This window comes from Falco rusticolus, chromosome 3 (genome assembly GCF_015220075.1).
Source record: "Falco rusticolus isolate bFalRus1 chromosome 3, bFalRus1.pri, whole genome shotgun sequence".
In the NCBI taxonomy this organism is placed as follows: Eukaryota; Metazoa; Chordata; class Aves; order Falconiformes; family Falconidae; genus Falco; species Falco rusticolus.
In genome coordinates this window covers 119,063,272-119,085,335 of record NC_051189.1, presented here as the reverse complement: position 1 = coordinate 119,085,335, position 22,064 = coordinate 119,063,272, and positions in this window count along the sequence as shown.

Below are 22,064 nucleotides of genomic sequence, written 5' to 3'. Positions count from 1 at the left end.
AAGCATCCCAGCTTATTTGGTATGAAATGTTGTTGTCGTCGTTCCGATAATAAAAATTATTATCATTATTACCAGCCTCAGTTCTCTGGGGAATAAGAAAATGTCCTTCTGGAACTGCTGCAACTCTGACATTTTGTTTTGTAAAATATTTCTCTGACTTGGACAGGGCAGGATGTTCCTTTTCAACATTAGAATAATATTTTCCTATTAGCCTAGGAAAGGCATAATAGAATGGAAAATTCTTCTGGTGCTGCTCTCCATCATTATACGTGGGAATTATAATATTTGCCTAATTCTAAAAATTTTCTACCTTGTGCTTATTTTCTGTTCCTGATTGCTTCAGCATCTCTGCATAATGTAGCTGGCACACAACTCCTCTTTTGTAATGATAAAGGTATTTTATCATATACATCAAGGATACAGCCTTGGTCACCTCATAACGTTGCAGATTCTTTACTGTAATATCTAAAAGTCTGTTGAAGTTTGAATAGCATTTGAGTTTCTTACGTTCTTAACTGTGTTGGGGGTTCTGTAACTGTTCATAAACACCAAAGCTGGGTGAGATAGACGCGTCAGAGACCTGCAGGAGAGGGAAGAGCCAAGCCTGAGGGCCAGGAATGCCAGGTGACGCAGCAGGCTGTTACTTCAGCACTGCAGCTTCCACCTCTTACATCTTACCGCACAACGCAGTATGCTGTCCTTCCTCCAGTGATGATGCTGGGACCAGTTACCTCATGTGTCTTTATTTTGACACGGGGAGTCTGGTCTTAGGCATCTCCTTTTTGTTGTACCACACAGAGAAAATACCCAGTGCCCCAAATTGGGATTTGCAACAGCAAAATCAAAACTGGATTTTGCTTACTGAATTGCTTTAACTAGCAAATAGAAAATTCCAAAGAAAATGATGGGCTTAAGATTCAGCTTTAAGGATTCAGATGCCTGACTTCATTAAACCACCAAGGCAGGTCAGTCTTTTCTTCCTACAGAATACAGCAAGAAGAAGGTTCACTTGTACGCGATATTTATAGGCAGGAATTCAAGTGCCTCGGGAATCTGCCCAGTGGAAACTTAGACACACAGGGAATTCAGATGCCCTTCGGAGCTGACTGGCAACCGGGCAAGACCTTTGGGAATTAGGCTTAGAAGTCCCACTTGTAAATTTATTGCTGAATGGTTCTTGTGGTTTTTTTGAAGATCTAGGAGAAGGACATGTGGTTCTTTATGCCTACGTACATGACCAAACCAATAAAACTTATTCATGCTCACAGTGGTGTTAAGAAAAACAGTTGTGGGTTCTTGGGACTTTTAATTGTCTTGCTTGGAAACATGAACTGTCGAGAGTCAGAAAATTGTTTTCTAAACCAACTGGTCACGACGCATGCTTTTGTCATCTCGTTTCCTCCATTGATTGTATTTGAAATGTATTGAATTCAGGAATGGTTTGAAGAAAAGCGCTGTAGGTCGAGATGTGTTAAACCGGAGATGGTGTAAAGGGGGGGAGTGTCTTAGGCTTTAGTTGGCCTCGTCTAGCTGGAATGAATTTGATATGTAGGATAAACTTACACCCTCATATGTTCCAGTGACAACCTACTTGACATAAACAGCATTTATACAGAGCTATGAATTTGACCTCCTTGTGGCTGGGTTTAAATATAGTTCAAAATCTAAGCAAAATGAAGACCTACATTTGGATGCATTTTTATGAATTTGCATTGTTGCAGTATAACTCTATGGAAGCCAATGGACTGCATATGCAGACTCAGATGCATACAAGTCTGAACCTTAAGTATTTTAAATAGTATTGGGTAATAATTATAATGGTTTGGAAGTTGGAAAATATTATTTCCGTCTGTGTGTACTTTGTTTTGTTTGAAAATTTTGTCATGCTTTGGAATGCTAACTCACCAGGGCGTTATACCGGGCCAGAAAGTATTTGTTTATCTGGGCTTGTTGACTGATAAATAGCAAATTGCAAGCTGTTCAGCCAGAATATTTGCCAGTGATTTGTAGATTGCACTACACATACTGAAGAAATATATAGAAAACTGTAAATTCAAGGATTTTGAACTTAAATACATTAAGTAATTGTCTCTGCTTCAGATGTAGTGTGGCTGCAGGTTGATATGGTGCAAATGGCATGTTGGCGGCACCAGGTAAAAGCAGTTGTTAGAATGTTTTGTTCATCACTGAATATTTACAAGTAGTGCCCTAAATAAAATCAAATAAGGAACATAAGTACGGTGTTAAAACCTAGGCTTAATGCAAGTATAAAGAAACAGTGTAATTCTGTATAACTTGAGAATACAGTATTTATCGATTGTGCTGGTTTTTAGGTAAATTATGTGGGGCTGCTGTCAGACCTTGTGTTGCAGTGACTATCATGTCGAATTTTTCTATCTTGATAATATTTTAGTTACTTGATAGGGTCACATCACCACTGACCACAGAAAATAACGTGACAAATTTTGCTGTTTCTTCTCTGCACACAATTCCCAGACACCTTGATTGATTGGATTTGTGTGTTCAGTTGGGTTGGTTTGAATTCTCTAATCACTAAGCGAACAGTACAGGCAATGTGATTATTATCTGTGCTGCAGTTTTCCTTTTCAATGTGGTTTGTTTCCTGAAGGATTACACTGCATGTTTCTCTTTGTTACTGGCTTCTTACGGCAGGAGATGCGATAAATGCACCATCTTCTGCCATCTCTTCACTGTATCGGTATTCCCTCACTAAGTTTTCTACTCAGTCTTTCTAAAGAATTCCTTTTTTCATCTCTTAAAAAAAACAACTTTATAAAAGATGGTTTAAATGTCGTTACAGTGCATGTCTGAAGCCTCTAAGTGGCTAAGGCATTAGCTAAGGCTTTTTGACTTTCCTTCTGTTCTGTTTATTGCTTTGGGCAAGTAGTTTGAGTGAAAATACGAATGCTTTAGTGAAGTGCAATACGCTAAAAGAACATTATCTCTTAATTTTAAATATATTCTGAATACAGGTAGAATGTGAGACTTGTTTAACATAATATTCCAGTTTAGTTATTGTATAACAGAATAAGAAATCCCAGAGGAATTTTGTTAGCAAGGTAAAATAGAATCATATACACTCTTTATTATTGCAAAAGTTTCCTTAATCACATTGTTTAAACTTTTCAATACACTGTAATGCTTATTAGTGGTTTTTCATTTTCAGCTGTCAGATAATTCCTTTTGCTGACTCTGGATAAATAGTACTCTCAATACTTTTGGTTTTAGTTATAGATGATTTATATATGACGAGACAGCTGATATAATAAAAAAGTATTGTGTTTTCCACTGTGTTGAACTTCGAGGTTCAAATGTGTTAATGCAATTGATTTGATTGTAATATTTTATAAAAGTTTCTTCAGCTAAAATAGTGTTAGTGGTTCTTGTCAAAGGTTGTGAAAGGAAATGAAATGTACTTTGAGCTGTAATGACAGCAGATGGTCAGGGTCTAAAACAGAGGAAGAAGAAATAGTCTCATGGTCTCTTTTTGTTCCTATTTTCCAATGAAAACTGTACATTAACAAAAGTTCTTATAATTAGAGGCACTGAGATGTATCTTCTTTTAAAGGGGCTTGTGTGAGGAAAAAAATGAAAATTTCCCAAGATTTGAAATATCAGTTTGCTATGTGCTTTCCAGGGATGGCTCCCTTTTTCAGCTGTTTTCTATTTATTTCTTTTGTTTATCAGTTTGAAACCTGATTTGCATGTGAGTCAGAAGTATTCTAAGAGTGAAATGGGTAAGGATCTTGAATAGACCTATAAAAGCCGTTGTGAGCTTTTAAAAACAAATACCTAGAGAAATGTCATTTTTTGTTTGGTGGTTGAGTGGTTTTTTTTGTTGTGGGGAGGTAAGTACAGAACCTCAGGCTGGTTAGGATCCGTATCCTTTGGTATGGAAAAGTCATTTAGTATTCAAAGAGAAAGATAATGAATGAAGAATCTACTGTTTAAACTTATGAGTGCACGTGTAAGAATTTTCAAGTCTAGCATGGGTCTTCAAATTTTGAACTTTATTGGTTAAATTTATTTTTTTGTAATTCAAGTGAAGGAAATAAAGTGGTGTAGCTAACTATTGAGTTGTTATAGTCAGACTAAGTGATAGTGGATAAGGGAGTTCATAGAATTTAAGATGACAACAAAATCTTACCAATTCTGAAGTGCTTAAAATTTTAAAACTTGAAACTTAGTAACTTCTTAGGAAATTTAAAGACAGAACAATGGAAATGGGACAGGCTAATACTGTTGTTCAGCCATTAATGTCTTCTTGAACCCATTAACTTTTCTAAAAATGCACTGTACTCAGCTAAATTGCATTGTCTGGAGAGGAAAATGTTCAAAATGTTCAAGAGACTGTGGACAATCCACTGTGTAAACTGGATCACCTTTACTTTAAAAAGTGGTGATGGAGGCGTTTGGTTGTTGTAGTCGTGTGTGTCGTCCGTCCGTCCCCCCCCGCCATGTCTAATTTGTACATGTTTAGCTCTTTTCTCTCTCTTTTCAGACCAGTCTTCAAAAGCCTGCAGAATATTTGTCATTGTCTTTCCATGATGAGCCTTATATGTGATGATGAAATTTGTACTCAGAGTCTTTTCATTCAAAAAAACCCCAACAGAACAAAACCAAAAGCGAGTTTTGCAAGTGTCTTGTAATGGGGAGGTTCTTTCTGTAAGTCTTTGTTATTCCTTTGGAATGGGAACACCAGAAAAACTTGCTCTACACTTGGATTAATTGATGCAAACTGCAGGAGTGGAATAATTTCCCCTTGTCTTCTCTACCCTTAAATGCACCCAGTATTGCTTTTAGCCATTTTCCCACATTGCAGTGGAAGCTTAAACAAGAGTACTTCTGTAAATACTTCTTGGAAGCATTCTTCTTTCAGGATCTTGTCTCCTAATCTGTACATGTGGCTTGAATCCATTTTTGATATTCACATTTTTGCATTTTGTTGTATTAGAGTATGATAGAATACAAGATATTGGAATATACCAGTAGTAGTTTGTTAAAATCCACACCAGATGTTTATGCCTGAACAAATCTCTGCATTGTTAATGACTTTGCCAATCCTAAAAGCGATGAAGTGCTTAAGCCTGCAGAGGGGTGTCTGTGTTTAAATAGGTCTGTGCATAATACTCTTCCCAAAGCAGAGATACTTGAAGAAATATTATTACATGTTCTAGTTTTATAAAAAGTGTCTGGAGTCTCTTGGATTTGTAGAATTTTAAGTACTGAAGGCACTATGATTTTTCTCATATTGTAAAGTCTGTATAATAAACGTTCTTGTGCAGCCTTGTGATACTGCATTGGGTTTGGCTAAGCAGAGTTTCTAGAGGGTTATCAGGTGTAAACTTGAAAATATAACGAGGGAGAATATGCTTTTCCTGCAGCGGTATGTTTCAGTTATTGATCCTTTTCCTTTAGTGACCGCAGCCAGTGTTGTTACATGGAATTTTAAATAAAAGTACCCCTAATTCCAAGATAGAAAATCCAGTCAAATGTAAGATCAATCAGATATCACCAATGATAATTTCTAGTCATTTTTCTGGCCAACAGAAAAGGAAAGGGTGATCTTTCTTGACTGGTCTGCCCCCCCCCCTTAACTTTACTAATGGTTGTAAATAATTACCATTAGAAGAAATTGCCTCTTTTCAGAGTAAGTCTTCTGAGATAGGGTAACTAACATTTTAGCGAATTACGAGGGGCAGCCTATGTGAAAATTTGAGTTACTTGGCTTGTGTTTAGATTCTTCTCCTTCCCCTTGTTTAAAACTTGGGAGGCTGGTATTTCTGAAAGGTTTATGGACGATGAGTGACCGCTGCATTTGAAGGCAGAGCGTGTCCTTTGTGCCAGCTTCTCCCTGTAATGCTCCGTGGCTAAAATAGAATTCCGCCGAACACTGAGTCACAGGGCTGACCCAGCAGAGCGCCGTGTGTGACACATAAAGGAAGGTTGAACTGCCTGTCTCTGAGGTGGCGTAGCAGATCAAATCACAGAGGATCAGGCGGAGATATGTTGCCTTGCTCTGAGTGACAGAAGTTAATAATTAGTGACAATGATTGACAGATACACTCCATCTGCCGCTCTGACGCCTAGGAGCAGTTATTCCACAACTGTCTGCAGGCACAATGAACTCCTCTGGGAGAGAAGGATGGTCTGTGATTGACAGCTGCCTCCGAGAGAGACAGGCCACTGACAGTAAAGTCACTGTCAGCAGAAGTGTTGAAGTCTCCCCCTGTTCCCTGAAAGTTTCACTAGCTGTATACATTTATTCTTTTTCATTTATCATGTCAGGTGGGGTTTTAAATTTATTACTAGCCAGCCGTTTGCTTAACTGCAGGTTTTTTTCCGGTGGTAGCGTAGAGATCCTGATACGGTGAGGCAGCTTCTCCAATGTTTGGAGGGATGTGATACCGTATAGCAGCATACTGACATAGTTATAGCTAATTAATCTGTCTGTCTGTTGGGAAGGAAGAAATCTTGCATTGCTTTCTCTGCATGTTGATACTTAAATGCTCACTTACCAAAATACTACCTTTTTAATATTTCCAAATGCAGAAAAAAATGCTTGGGAAGACTCTGTAACTTATCCTAAGTCGTGTGGTACTATCCCTTCAGATTTGCAATATTATAGTAAAAATACAGGTGGTTTTTGACAGAGATTGTAATCTGTAGTTCCTGCAGTTTAGTAACATGTGCAGCAAACTGATAACTGATTTGTAATGTAAAATAATACTTAAGCAATAAAGTAAAACTAAATTTATTCTGAATTCTGTAAGGTAGAAACGTGGAGAAAATGTATTGTAGCATGCTTAACATTTATTTCATCACTTTACCTAATTACAGATAATTTGTTCTATGAAAATAAGTGCAAACAGCATTAAACTTCTGTGAATCTCATTTCTTACTGCAAGAAAAATTCTGTGCTCCCTTTGTAATTGCCCACTTGCTTCCTTCAAGCATATAAGACCACAGCAAATAACAGAGTTGCTGCTCCAACAGATTCCCACAGATGCTCCAATAGCTCTTTATAGCGCGTTTCTTTTACTGTGAGGATGCTATTTTTGCACTGCTTTGTGAAGCTCTGAGGTGGGGTCTTGTTTTGTTCATTAAATACTCTATATGAAGTAGGGGAGATCTATGCTGAATTTTGTTCCCACTTCCTTTCTCATTTTGAATCTCCCTCTACAATTTTCTGTAGCTATACATTTTGGATCGCCTGGCTAGATAAAAAGCTATCAAATTTACAATCAACAAAATCCTGGAAGAGGCTTCCTCTTTGATTCTTTTTTGTAATAACCCTTATTATGGTCTGTAGTGGTAGATACAATGCTTAAATTTTGAGTTTGCCCCCCCCCCCCCCCCCTCAGTTTAATAAATTTGTGTTGTTTTTAAGCAATCAGCTAATCCTCATGCCCAGGTTGTGTGTTGTGACGGCTGGAGAGATCTAGGTGCATTCAGTCATGATGGAAAGGTGGTCTGTGGAGAGGTCTGGTTAGCTTCCAGCTTTCTGTTACTGTCCTCTTGCTATATTGTGGTGCTAAAATCACTGCTGCTGCTGCTGCTGCTGTCAGACCAGGAGGGATGTACATGCAATGCTAAAAATGCATACTAGGTTTGGTGGAGCAGGTCAAGAGCCCATACAGAGCAAAGTTGGAGGTGAAGGGTTCTGAGAGCCCTCGGCTCCCTGCTCGTGGGTATTAGATTGCTCTAGATACAAGCATCCTCAAATTGTATTTTAGAATAGTTTCTACCAAAATACATGTGGAGACGTTAATGTATTCAGATATGATGGTAGTACTGTCCAATGCCAGTTATAACAAGGAAGGACCTTTTTTTTTCATACCTGATTTTTATTGGCTCCAATTTCCCTCTAAAACGCCATTTCTATCACTGATTTTTCTGATTCCGACTCCACTGACCTTTTACTGTGTGGCTCTTTAAAGCTAAAGCTTCAGAAATTCATGTTTGACCCACACAGTCACTTGAAGAGTAAGATGAAGCTTTTGAGGGTTCAAATGTTAGCCATGTTGCAGCTTCGCTTGACACAGGTTTGAAGAATACTTTCCAAAGAAGCCAAGTTAAAATGTCTTTTGAATTGTTCTATGTCTGTAAATTAAAGGGTTTGGTAGAATCGAACTTTCTACTGTTTCTGCGTAGTTAGGGAAGTGATTTGTTATACAATAACACTTATTTAGTCTATGTTTATAACAACACAAAGCTAACAAAGCTACTTTAGTAGTTAAAATACAAGTGAATTAAAGACCAAAGTAAAGAACTTGCTGAGCTTCTATTTATTTTTTTTCTCTAAAATCATCTGGTTTACCTCTTACCTGATTTTGGATTTATTAAAAAATATGTTTACCTTTTTCTCTTTCTAAATTTAATGATTGTGTGAGATTTATCACCATCTTTGAAAATCGTATCATCTAGGTTTTTCATTTTCTAACCTGTTGCAATAGGGAAGCAATACTTACAAATAGAAAGTTATCATTTGGAGTAAAATTGTCAAAATATTCATCTTGGTGCTTACGGGGAATATATGGAATTATAGGACAAGTTAGTGTTTACTCTTGCACTGTCTCTGTAGCCCAAAGGGGTTTGCTGCTTTGCTGTTTTGGGTTTTTTTCAGCCTAAATCTGAACGTGTTGGGTATGTCTGATACAGTCAAATGCTTTCATTTTAGAGGAATGCAGCAATGTCAGGTCTTCAGAATGTGAAGCAGGCACATCTTCAGCAGGTGGATAATTTACAAGTTGAGTTTGTTTATAATTTACTTTATAATTTCTTCCTTTCTTAGTCTAGGTGTTTGGCTTAAGTTTTCATTTTAAGGTTGAATGATTGGTTTCATTTTGTTGCTTCGGTCTAATTGTTGTCATTGTTGGACTGTCTTAGCAAGTGTTTGCATCTGAAATGCATATGGGCCTGATGCTACTGCATTGTAAGGGAAGATTCCAGCTGATATTAGCAACAAGAAGCCAAACATAAAATATCACAAAATTATCAAATAAGGTGTCTGTATAAACTAAAACGTCTTGGTTTCAGATTTCCCAAATAACAATCTCTTGGTGTCAAACATTTGTTCTAGATCATCCTCAAGTAAGGAAAAATAGAGGGCAATCCCAAACCGTTACTTTTTTTTTTAGTAGCACCAAAATACGGGAAGAGGCTGAATTTCTAACTCTAAAGTACGACAAGTCTGGAAAAGGTACCTGCTTACAGGAGGAAATAAACTTTCCTCAGCTTGTTTGAAACTGCACCTTGCTCTTCAGATCTGGAGACCTGCAAACCTTTAGAAAAAATTGATGACAAGAAAGTGTAGTATTGCTTTCCTGACGGTTGCAGGAGCTTTTTGTGTTCTGGCTTTCTGCAAGGGAGAGAAGATCCTGCGGTTGATCGTAGACATCTAGTCAGGAGGTGGGCTGAGCTGGAGGATGGCAAAAACATTTACACCCACAGCTATACATGACTCTGACTATAACATGATATTAAGTAAATGGGTGAAATTCTGTCAATTAAGACATTTAAAACAAATCTGCATGAAGGATTCAGGAGTTTGACAGTTGTGAGACAATACAATTGTCAATAGGCAAAACGAAGAGATTTATACTGTCTTTTAAATCTAAGCCAAGGTATCCTGTAGAGGAAGTCATAATTTGTAATTACTAGATTAGATTTTATTAGAGCGATTGCAAATCTATAGAATCTTTATGTATTTTACTTATTGTCTCTATCTTGCCTTTAAGGAAAGAGATTACCCTACAGTCAGCGCTATCTATCCATGCCTTCCAAAATTCCAGGAGATTTTTTTGCTCTGTGGAGCGGCAGTGTTGCCTGAACAAAGATGAAATGCTTGTTTTCTTCCAAGTTTAGACTTTGTCAGCCTGAAAATGGCGGTAAAGAATGGTCCCAGCCCCTTGAGAAGGTGTAGATTAGAGACATGAACTGATACAAGGCTGTGAAAGAGGAAATCTGTTCTCCAGTAAGAACCATCCTTTGTTTATGTAAATTTTTTTTTTGTTACCATCAGGTGCTAATTCTACAATTTGTGTTGTTAAAAAAATAAAATTCTGACTCTAGATTTCTTACATAACAAATTCTGGTTTTAGGAATCCCATAACCAGAATGTCAAAGACTAAATGGACGCTAATTGGGACTGTAAAGTAATTTACTTTGTTTTCAGTATTGAATTTAAACCCTAGTGGCAGTGTTCTAGCAAGCCAAGTATTCTGGATAGTAAATGGAAAAAAGGCTCAGCTTTATTTCTGTTTTCTTCATTAGTATTAGTTTCTTAATACCTCAATCAGTAAACATGCCACATTTCCTAACGATATGCTGAAGAAAAGCAGGCCAATCAGTTTGCCAGCAAATGGAAAAATGAAAGAAAGCCCATCTGTGTGTGTGTGTGGAAAAAAAAAAGGCATTTTCATGAAAACGGAGAGATCATCATTTATTGCTTGTCTTGTTCTTTGTTACCTTTTTTTTTATGCTGTGCTTATAATAAGTCTGCATGAAGATTTCTATAAGCTTTTAAATCGGCTGGGTTTTATTATTTGTAAGTGAGAACCCAGGGGCTACCATGCTGTTTTACAGAATCCTTCATTTTAAGAAGCCTGATGCTGCAGTGTGTGTGTATGTTCTTTTTTTATTTGTTTTTAATTTGAATCCTATAGGAAAGGACTTATACTCAAGAGTAACTACGGATAAAATACATTCCAAACAAATCAATATGCAAGTTAATAGTCCTCACTTCTTATGCGTTTATGTACTGTAACCTCAGTACGTAGGCTGGTGGTAACCAGTTCTTGGATGCTCTAAGCTCTTCCTTCCTCTGCCTGCACCTACCACTTACGTTGTTTAACTACTAATGGGGTTGGGGCAGCACAGGATTGTGACCAATTCCAAACCAGCCATACGTAGATTTGCTGCCAAAAGATGAGCAACTGCAGAGTTCACAGTGTAGAGTTTAATTCAGTGGAGGCAACAAACTGGATGTTTTCCGCCCATCTAGCTGTTGGCTGGGGGGGGGGGGGGGGGGGGGGGGGGCGGGGGGGGGGTTGGGTTTCCTTTTGGCTGATTTGGCTGTGATTTTTTTTTTCCTGGGTTTTGTTTTGTGGTGTTTTTTTTTTTTAATTAAAATAACTAGAACTTTGGATCTTAACTCTTCTGCCAAATTTTCTTGCAGTTGACTAACCAGGTGAAAGCAATCATTGGGCATAGATGGATGACCACTGTTATTTATGAAACTATAAAACTCTACTGAAAAGAAAGATACTGTTGTTGCCCTCCTCCCTTCTGGTACAGCTCTGTTCGCTTCCAAACTTAAGCCAACTTACACGTGAATCCTACACTGGATTCCTCTGAATTGCTCTTGGTTTACACTGTGGTAAATAGCAGAATCAAATCCTGTTTATATATTGTGCTCTGAGATATCTAGAAGACACACTTCTTAATGTCTTTTCTTTCTTTAATAGTAGCAATTTTAGATAATTGCTGACAAAAAAGAAATCCTAACATGGTTTTATTAATTTATTAGTGAACGGTTTTGACTAAAGAACTTACTCAAATTTCCTTAAAGCTACTAAGCATAATAGAAATCTTTCTTGAGGGACCAGGAATGCTGTGCTGCTTTCTCCTGGCTGCCTTTTTCAGAATAAGCCTTTTACCAACTGTGGTGCGAAAATTCTTTCTTACATAATTTCAGTGTCCTGAAGTACCAATGGTTTAATGACTTCTTTGATTTTTATTATGATAAATCTCCAGAAAGTGCATATCTATAGGGTAGAATTGGCTGCTGGCACTTGAAAAGAACTTCCATGATTCAGCTTGTTGGGCATCTTTTTTGTTGTTTTAAGGTCTCATCAGTGCTCAGGCTCCAGTTATCTTAAGTAATGGTAGATACAAGTGCACGTTTGCTTGTCATCCTTCTGGTTCTGGGAAATAGTCCTTGATGTCTCCCTGTTTATCTTCCGAGTCATTATTTAGGGACGTTAACTAGGAAATTCGATGTTACTCTAAAGAAATAAAGTTCATCATACAAAGTTATTTCAGTTATTCTGAAGTCTATGTGAGAAAGCTCTTACGTGATATAATGATATAATATTGGAAAACTAAACCAAACCTGTTGTCTCCATTTTAAGGGAGAATCACATGACTCTTCCATTAAACAAAGGATATAATAATTTTCCAGAATGTTGCATTTTTGCCTGTCAATAGTCAGGTTGTGTGTCTTTCCCCATTTCAAATCTTTCCTTGATTCACAATTTGAATTAAAGATCTGGAAAGAACAAGGCCAACTGAGAGAGCTGCTTCCATCAAGCTGAGAGGCACAGACTACAACTTGGAGTCTGAAGCTCTGGGCTTTTTTGGACACATTCTTTCGGTCTGAGGCTTCATTTGCAGAGTTCAGTGTCTATGCCTGTTAGCGGTGAAAGTCAAGTCTTGTTGAGTGTCTGTTTGCTAGCACAGCAGGAGGTACATCATCTGTCTTTGAATAGGGCTGCTGTCGTTTCAGCTGACATGTACAAGAAGCAGCATGCCTTGCAGAAATAAGTGTGTGATAACTATACAGTGAACAAAATATTCTTAAGGCATTAGGAAACCGAACATATCTCACTGTGTTATACTTCATCTTCACAATTCAAAATGACACGTTTTTATAAGTTCAACAGTCATAACAGAATACATGTGTCTGGCCCTGTGAACATGACCCTTTTAAAAACCCTTAAGTTTTATGGACTGCTTTGCAACACAGACCTCTGGAGATATGGTTTTAAAGAGAGGGGCAAAAAAAACCCCTCATCTGCTAAAGTGTGATAAAAAAGAAGCTCCCCACCTCACCCACCGCTCACAGAACTTGAAATACTTAGTGGAATGAATAAGTATCAGATGAGAGCATCTTTTTTTTTTTTTCCATCTTCATAATTTTCTTTCCTTCTTTTTTGTATACACCATCTATTCTAGTATGTGCTATCTCAGCATTATTATTTCTTGAGTTGATGTCCTTACAAGCAAGATGTGTCTAGCTGTGATCTTTGTCTCGTCATTAGCAGCCTGCTGTGAATGTTCTTCAGTTGCTGACCATTGAATCAGTAATGGGCATTTCCTTGGTGATACTTCCCCCTCAGAGTGTTACTGCTTTTATACTTCCCATTGTAGAATAATTAACCCGTTTGACCACTATACTGAGATCACCTCAAGTGCTACACATAAGCCCCGCAGGGACCGAGGAAACAGATGCTACCAGCACTTTATAATTTAATTATGATTACAGATGTTTTTGCACTCAGGAGACTTGTCTATCTTGGCAGTACATTTCCCACAATTCAGTCAACAGAATGTGAAATATATTTCTGGGCTGGTTTTGCAATACAGTACTGAGTTACTTCAAACAGGAACAAACCCCACACCAATGTAAACTGAAATGAAGCAGATCAGGTGGGTTTTTTTCTACAGAGCAGTGTTAAATTGCCTAACTCTGTCTAGGGTTGATTTCAAACCTTTTTTTTTTTTTTTTTAAAGTCCCGGGTTACGTGAGGATGACTGTCTAGAAATATAGCTGTGGTGTTCGTATGTGTTGGAAAGCGTGGGAAGTGCTGAGCGAATTTAGTTCATCCCTTGCAAGGCTTTTTCTCCTCTGTTTTTGTCGTTTTAAAGCACACTTTAATGTTGTTCTGTGTATTGGTCTGTGCCTTTGGTTTGTTTTCTGAAATTCAGTTGAAGGAGTTATTTCATGCGGAGAGTGGAAATAAGCCTGTGGTAAGGGCAATCACAGCAACAGCGAACACGTGAAATGGCTCAGTTTAAACTGAGAGGCAGCTGGAAAAATAGAAGAATTTCACTGTACTTTTCTAAAACACGTATGTGGTTAAGCAGCTTCTAATTTTATTTCTTCAAGACACTAAGTGCCAATTTTAAAGCCATTTCAGTATTTTAGCAGAATTTCATTCTTCGCTAAGTTGAGATGCCAAACATTATCGTATCTGTGCTTCACTCCTCAAGACAGGATTTCAGAAAATGAGGGCTCTGCTGATGAGGATTGCCTGATGGTGATACAGCTCGGCAGCCAGATCTAACCCTCGCAGAAATCGACTCCCATCCTTCACCGGAGCTCCGTGGTGTGTGACCCCATGGTAACGTGCGTACTTTGCTTTATTGGTGGTGTGGGCTTGTCTCTCCTGACCAGTGGTTGTTAATAACTTCCTTTTAAAAGTTTTCACATACTTTTGTTGACAAAACTTGAGCAAAGAGGTACTTGTGTGTGTATGCGTAGTTCCCATGTGTGTAACAAAACGTATTCATGAAAACATTTTGGGGAGCAGGAATCTCAAGAACGGCACTGCGTAGAGATCAGGTTCTCCATCGGAAACCCTGCCACAGAGCCTGGGGCTCGCTCTGGTGCTGGACCTGGCAGGTTTGGGGCAGGGATGGAGGGTCAGAAAGGTGCTTTGGCAAGGGACTTGATCACTTGTGTCTACTGTTCTGCTAAGGCACTGGTAACTAGGGCTCTGGGTACGCTGGTGCAGGAGGGAGGGAGGATGAGATCTTACTTCAGTGGCTAAAGCGCCATGCACCTGACTTCTTCTGATGATCCTCAAGTAATTAATGTTTGGATACTTGCAGTTCCAAAGACTTTCTCAAACACATCTTTGTTGTTGTTGTTGTTGTTTTGGGGTTGTTGTTGTTGTTTTTGTTTTGTTTCATTTTGAATGAAAATATAATCCATCACGTAACTGAGGCAGTTCACCAGAAGACCTTCATAGGGGACTTGGCTCTGCAAAATTTATCATATGAGAATGTTTTGCTTACATGTAGTAGTTCTTGCAGTTATTTGGATTGCCCTTGTGGATTTTGTGTATGCTGATAATTCCTAAATATTTGACACATCCGTAATAAATTTTGAACATTTAGTAAACCTAGAGCTAGTATTACTGATAGTCCTGTTTTGTGAATTTTCAAGCCTAAGGCATCAGGGCAAAGACACTACTGGATGTAAGTGAATAAATAGCTTTTTTCTATGTATTGTCTTAAGTTGCTAACAGTTTTGTTTTGCTTCAGGGGAAAAACCACACTTTATAAATAAACAAAAGAAACCGTAAAAAGAACAAACAAACAAACAAAACTTCCTTATTTTGCATCTGTTGCTTCATTTCTGCTAGTCAGTTAAATCTGTCTTTGCTACAATGAGATTACAAATAGAGTTTAAAAAAACCCAAAACACAAAACAACAAAACCCCCTCCTCAATGGCTTAATTCTTAACACAGAGGACTACAAAAGTTTGATCTTTGGTCTTGTTCTGCTGATACTGAAGTTAATGATGAGTGCTGTGGAAAACAATCTTGTTATTCCCCTGTGTTACTATCTCCAAAAAATACGTGATTTCTTGAGAAGTTATTTTGCAGTTGCTAATTGATTAAGCCTGCAGTTTGGGTTTTGTTCCTGCAGTTTATCGTAGGTACAAAATTATAGGCTTTGAGAAAAGTTTAAAGAAAAGATTATATTTTCTTTTTACACACCCAATGAGAAAGCATTTAAAGAAACTGAATGATTAAAACAGCACTAAATGGTCTTAAAAGAATGTAGATGTACTCTGAAATGCATTGGTACAAATATTTCTAGTTTATTGCTTTTGCTTACATATATTTACATAAACTTTTTATGAAGATACTTAAAATTTCTAAAGATATCTTACTGGCACACCACTTCTACAAAAATCTTTATTTTCACTTTTACAGGCAATATGTTTGATCTTTGTTTGAAGGGGAAGTCCTAGCTATTGGGGTTTAGGTTTTGGTTGTGTAACCTTAAGTAATATATTTGGAAGTAAAGCAGATAGCTCACAAAGTGTCCTTAAGTTTTGCTCAAGAGATGTTAAGAGGTAATTCGGATGTATCCTAGCAGTTAAGTGTTTTTGCTTATCAAATAGCAGGAGGATGGATGGTGATTAAATAGTTTTAGGGGCAGATCATGGAATCATGGAGTGGTTTAGCTTGGAAGGACCCTTAAAGGTCATCTAGTTCCAACTGCCCTGCCCTGGGCAGGGACACCTTTTCATTGGACCAGGGTGCTCAATGACCAGATGCTGCAGGCTACAAATATTATTAATTTATCTTAAAGTAATTTGTGAGGATTTTTGGTAACTCCGTGCATCACAATAAAAATGTTTCTGATCCAAGGTGTATTTTCTTCCAATGCTCATGTTTGCAAAAAGTACATGTCTGCATAATAGAACCAGTTGTGAAATCTGTAGCCTCTCAACTCCATCTCAGGAAGGGAAATAAACAAAGATTGCTTTCAGGCTAATGTTTTTTATTTGATCAGGACAAGCATAAAAGCAGAACCATTAATTTATCTAGACAGATGAGTTGGGAATGCCTGTGAAAATCCCCTACATTTTCGGGTAAGACGTGTTGGATTTTTCTTTGAGCTGGAAGGGCTAGGGCCCAACAGCTACTCCAATTGGAAATAAAGCTTCCCGTGAATCCCATCAAAGTCACTTCTCCTATCGTTAGCTTCTCCCATGCAGGGGGAGACTGTTTCATTAAGAGCAGGAAAAGCACACTGTTTCCAGAAGACAAGCCTGATGTATAGCGTGCAATGGCTGCCATATATTTATACCACCTTGAGCTTATCTGCCACAGGAGAGCACTTCAGCCATCATGGGCTGGCTCCTTGGAAGGGGTGTTCCCTGGAAAAAGGATGCTGTGGTTCCCCTTGTTCACTTTCCATTCACTTTTCTTCTCCAATTAGGTGGTTACGGATAGAGCAGTAAGTTGTAAGTTGATGTAAAACAACATAACTCGGTCTGCAAAAACAGCTTCAGAGTGATGTTGATTAAGCTGTACGTTGTGAGAAGTGTTGTCGTACTGCACTATTAAATCCTTGTTCTTATGGGACTTCCATACTTTTGATCATTAGGCCAATGTTTGTCTAACTGCTAGGGATATTTTTACAGAAACTGTACTTAAGTAATGATGCTATAATTATTACAGAACCCTATCGTTACTGTGAGATTTTTTTCTGAAAGGGCAGAATGTTTATACATGAAAAAATATTCCTGGTTGGGGAAATAGAAATCTAAATCACATCTGATGTTGGGTTGGTTGGGTTTTTGTTGTTGTTGGGTTTTTTTTTGTTGTTGTTGTGTTTCTGGTTGGTTGGTTTGTCCCTTAAACTCTCCTGGGTACGACTGTCAAAGGGGAAGCGCATGGTTCTGTTCATCATTAGTATGTCAGTGCAGGCTGGAAATTTGGAGCTAGACACAAACTTGTTTTGCTTGTTTTTCACAAGAAGTTATCAGATCTGAAAGATCGAGTACTATGGCGATAGATAAATAAGTACTTAATTCTCTGTATGTAAGTACATAAAATGCAAATCTTGGTGTGCGGAATACATCAAACACATGAGAAATAATTGCTTTCAGATGGATTGTTTCCCAGACGTGGATGATCTGCGAGTCTTTTGTTGTTGCTCTTGTTGCTTGTGTGTGGTCATTTTGATATGCTTTAGGAGGAATTGAAATCTGATTTATTTGGACTTAATTTCTGTTCTGTGTGGTTGATTTGTACCATCAACAGTAACGTTCTCAATGGAATTGCTTAGTGATGTGAACTAACCAGTTGTTAATGAGTTCACAAGCCTCTTGAAGACAAACCCATCCCCATTCTGATGTTTAAAATAGACGAGCCTTGTGTTGTTTGACAGATCAGATCTCTGGTGTGTTTGTTGAGTAACTCTTGTAATATTGGTTATATTGGGGTGTTAAGCTGATATTTTGAGAACTAGTTTAATCTGTAGATTTTATGATGTTCCTGCATGCTGAGGCGGCTGACACTGCTGACCTTGCACAAGCAGTATCCCTTTCTGTCTGGTGACTGGAGTTCGTACCCAGCATTTTAATGAGAACCAAGGTGCCCACGGTGACCGCCAGGGCCGGCTGGCGCAGCCTGTTGTCAGACTCCCCGTCTCTCCCCATCCTGAACTTTGTTTAACCACATTTGTTGCTTGTATGAAGCCTGTTGGAAGACCACCTTCCTAATTTACTCATAATTTTCTTTGATGTTTTTCATGGGTTTACTGAATCTGCTGTTAATTTTGTAATTAAAGTGATGCAGGAAAAATGCAAACCCTGATTTTGCTGTATTCTGCGTACTTGTGGGTTATCACTTGCCAATCCCACTGAACTTTTAATCAGGATTTTAAATGGGAAGGGCAGAGTTCTACTAAGCATATCAAGCTGATTTTGGCAGGGGTGGGTGGAGGGGTGGTTGAAGTGGCTTTTTGGCTGGGCCAAATAACGGATGCTGGTTAGCTTCTGATCAAAACTGTCGCTCCTAAAGACAGCTGTACTGCAACATGACTTGCATGTCTCAAGGTTGCTGTAGTTTGGTCATAATTACATGATCTTATGAGATCATAGCCTCCCACTCACTTTTTCCTATTTTTTTTCCTCTGTTTAGGTCATTAGAAGCTCTCTGATCCTCCCGCAGGAGTAACTGACTTCCCGCAACATAAAAGCTAGTACTTTAGGAATTGGGATAGATTGCACTGTTGGTATTTTTTTTTTTTGGTTATTTTTTTTTCAAGGAAATGGTGCTGTAATATAAGAATGCTCTGCTGGTACCTATTAAATCTGAAAATGCCATTTTTAAATTTCATCTTTGTCATGTTGTATGTTTGCCTTCGTTGGTTTGGCATTTGAAATCATGAAACTATTTTTATTTCTGAAGTCCCATACTTCTTGGTGATTCAGTTTGCTTTTTCAGTGTTAGCCTTCCTCTCTCTAAACCCTTCAAGCTATTAGCCATTCTGAACCATTAAGCCTATATTCCTCTTCAGAGCAGTAATGAACAAACACACATAAATTCTCAGCATAAGCAACCCCTCCTGGCAAGGTTTTGCCTGGTAAGCAATTCTATCTTCCTAAGTGGGTATCTATGGATAAAAGCTGTAAAACTTTTCTTTTTTTGTAATTGCCTTGGAAGACGTATGGAAAGGAGAAATTTTGGAAGAAATTTGAAGCAGCTTGTAAATTTCTTGTATATATATTTTCATTTATAAATAACTTTTAAAGTTCCTTTTCCATTCTTTTTATACAGGCTTTATTTACTCTGATTATTGTTTCAAGTTTAAGGTAGACTTTCATATTGCACTTTAGGAAATAAGCCTAAAACATATGATATTCTCTTGAGGAATCATGTAATGATACTGTATTTCAGTAAATTCTGTGACTGTATGAGGTTAACAAATCTGGTATTTTCAAACAATCCAGATTTTTTTTGTGGTAACAGGGTAGAATTGCAATTTTACTCCTTCCTGATGTGTTGTAATCCTTTATCTTTTTTTTTTTTTTTTTTTTTTAATCTGGGTCTTTTTGGCTGGTGTGATATTGCTGTGCCTACTGGCATAATAGTAATGAAAACCTACATCTCTGGCTGGTGAGGGGGTAAGTTGCAGGTCTGTGATATTTCTGACTGCACAGCTGATTGTATTACCAGCCTTTGTTATAATGACTTTTTCATGTATTTACCTCTACTTAAAACTTCCTAAGAAAAAAGTGAAATATTTTAAATGTCCTGTTTCTATACTTCCATGTTTCTCCCTTTACCATACAAATATTTTAGTTCTGGTTTAGTGACTTAAAACCCCTTAAAAGTAGCCTTTACTAATTTAAAAATTAATTCTTTTCACCGGCCCTTTTAATGAAGAAGAGAGATCTGAAGTGCCTGTTTCATTTGCAGGGTGTTGGCCCCGCTTCATTCAGCATAAACTGTAATGCAGAGGTCATGGAGATTAAATAACATATTTAAAAATGATAATGATGCAGAGAAAATAGTAGGGTTATGTCACATTTTTACAATCTAAAATTCTTGACTAATGTAATGAATCAAGAATTGTGTTTGTTAGAAGATAGAGGTCTTTGACCCTTCTTTGACTTGATTAACTGAGAGGGAGATGGTAATTTTTAAATTGATGGGACTAGTATTTAATTTCTTCCAATGTTTTGTTTATAATTAAACAGTAATACTTTTAATGGCCATTTTAATCAGCCCAATCTAAAAATCTATTGCAGCACTTTTCCAACCATTGGTTCAAATATTGGTACTTGTGGTGCAAGAAAAGGTATATTTTATTTTGCCATTTGAGGACCTAATTGTTTTGTTGTTGAATTGATGGAGACTTTGCCTAAGACCAAAATGAAGAAAGCGAGATATTAACTTTGGTTAGAAGGGCTTAGTATGGGCAGGCAGAACGTTCGACAGTGGCGATCATGAAAGCCTTGCCTGCAGTATTGGCTGCTTTCTGGTTATAACAAACCTTTCAGAACATGACAGATGTGATTCGTTAGAGATGAGCACGCATCTGTAGCATGCGACGTGTGTACATGTAGCTCCTGTTTTCAGCACACAGGGGTATGAATGGTGGGATCCAGTTACCCGAAGGCAGCCTCTCGTAGAGTTTTAGGTGCCGCTGCCAGCGGGTGCCTCTGCAGAATGGTATGGCTTTCCTCTGTCCTTTATTGCGTTTGCAAATCACATACGGTTCCCTGGTGAGCCTGAAAAGTTCAGAGCTTAGACTGTGTAGTATCAGAAGTCAGTTATTTTTGAACGATGGCTATCTTATTTTTAGCTTGTTGCCTGCTAAAGCTGATGTATCCTCATGATGTTTCATGGATAATGCTTTTAATTCCCCTGAAATTGCCTGAACGGGTCTGTTGCATCTCCAGATGCAGGTACACATTGCTGTTGGGGACACTTGGGGTGCTAGCTGAGGAGTGGGGTGGCGGTTCTGAGCTGGGTGCAGCTGCACTTCTGACTGCAGATCGCTCGTATCATCCTGCCTGGTGCTCTCCTGCATCCAGAACCTTGATCAGTGGGAGGTGGAGAGATGCCACTGGACCAGTTGCATGCTGTGCTTCCATAGAGGGTCTCCATATGCAACTGGGCAGGCGTGTTGTGCTGCAAGTCCTCCCCACCTCCCTAATAAGAATGCGCTGACTGAAGCGTGTCTGCCCTTACGGCTCTCCTGGAGGAGTCATCTCCTCACCTCTGCTCCGTCTTCACTCACCCCTTTGGCTGCGAGGAAAGTTCTTAGAAAGACTGTTTCTCCCTCTGCTGTTACAATCCACTTAGTGACACGAGAAATGTCACTCATGATGATTAACATTTTAAAGCAGTAAATCTTGAAGGTCAGTCTGAAACATAGGACAGGGAATGCTTGTGGCTTTCCTTCCCGGTCTGCCTCCCATGAGGAAATGTATTGCATGAAAGTAGTGTTGGCAGGGTAATAATGGCCCCTTGCTTTTCCAGTGCTTTCCATCAATAAAAAAGGTAGAAATTATTTTAGACACATTTCATGTAAATATAAAATAAATAAACAACTGTGTTTATCTTACAGAAAATGTGCTACTTATTCCCATATTCTCAGAAAAGAGCTGCTGCTTAATCCAATGCCCCTTCCTCTAACACAGTGTCCTTCAGGACTCATTAATTAGACTATTGAAATTATACAGTAAACATAAAGAAAACCCAATAAAATAAAAGAGGGTTTTTTTTTTTAAATAGCAAAAAATGCCCCCTCTATAAAACTACCATATTAGCGAACTTCTCCCTCACCCCCCACACCCCCAGGTTTCTTGCTAAGTGCATTCTGATGCTACACTGAAACATAAAATAGGTAGAATCAAGCAGCCACCAACGGCTATTTATATGCTAATATATAACCCCCAAGCTGAAGTAGGCACCTAAAGCCTATTGCTGTTACTAATGATGGCTATGCTTTAACCTCTATGGAAAAAATAAAAGTATTTTTCCTTAAGAAAACAACTCAGTTTCTTTAAGATGAAATGTAATTATCTATTATCAGATGTCCTTTAAAAATGGAAGGCCTATTTAAGCTGCTAAAAATATTGAAGCCCTAATTCCACCATAATAGCATTATAATTTCAGCAAATCACAGCTCTATTGTTACAGGACATTTTGCTGTAGGAATGTGGTAAGAGGTCCATCTTAGCTTTTTAAAGAAACATTTCCCTTTCTTTTAGACGTTC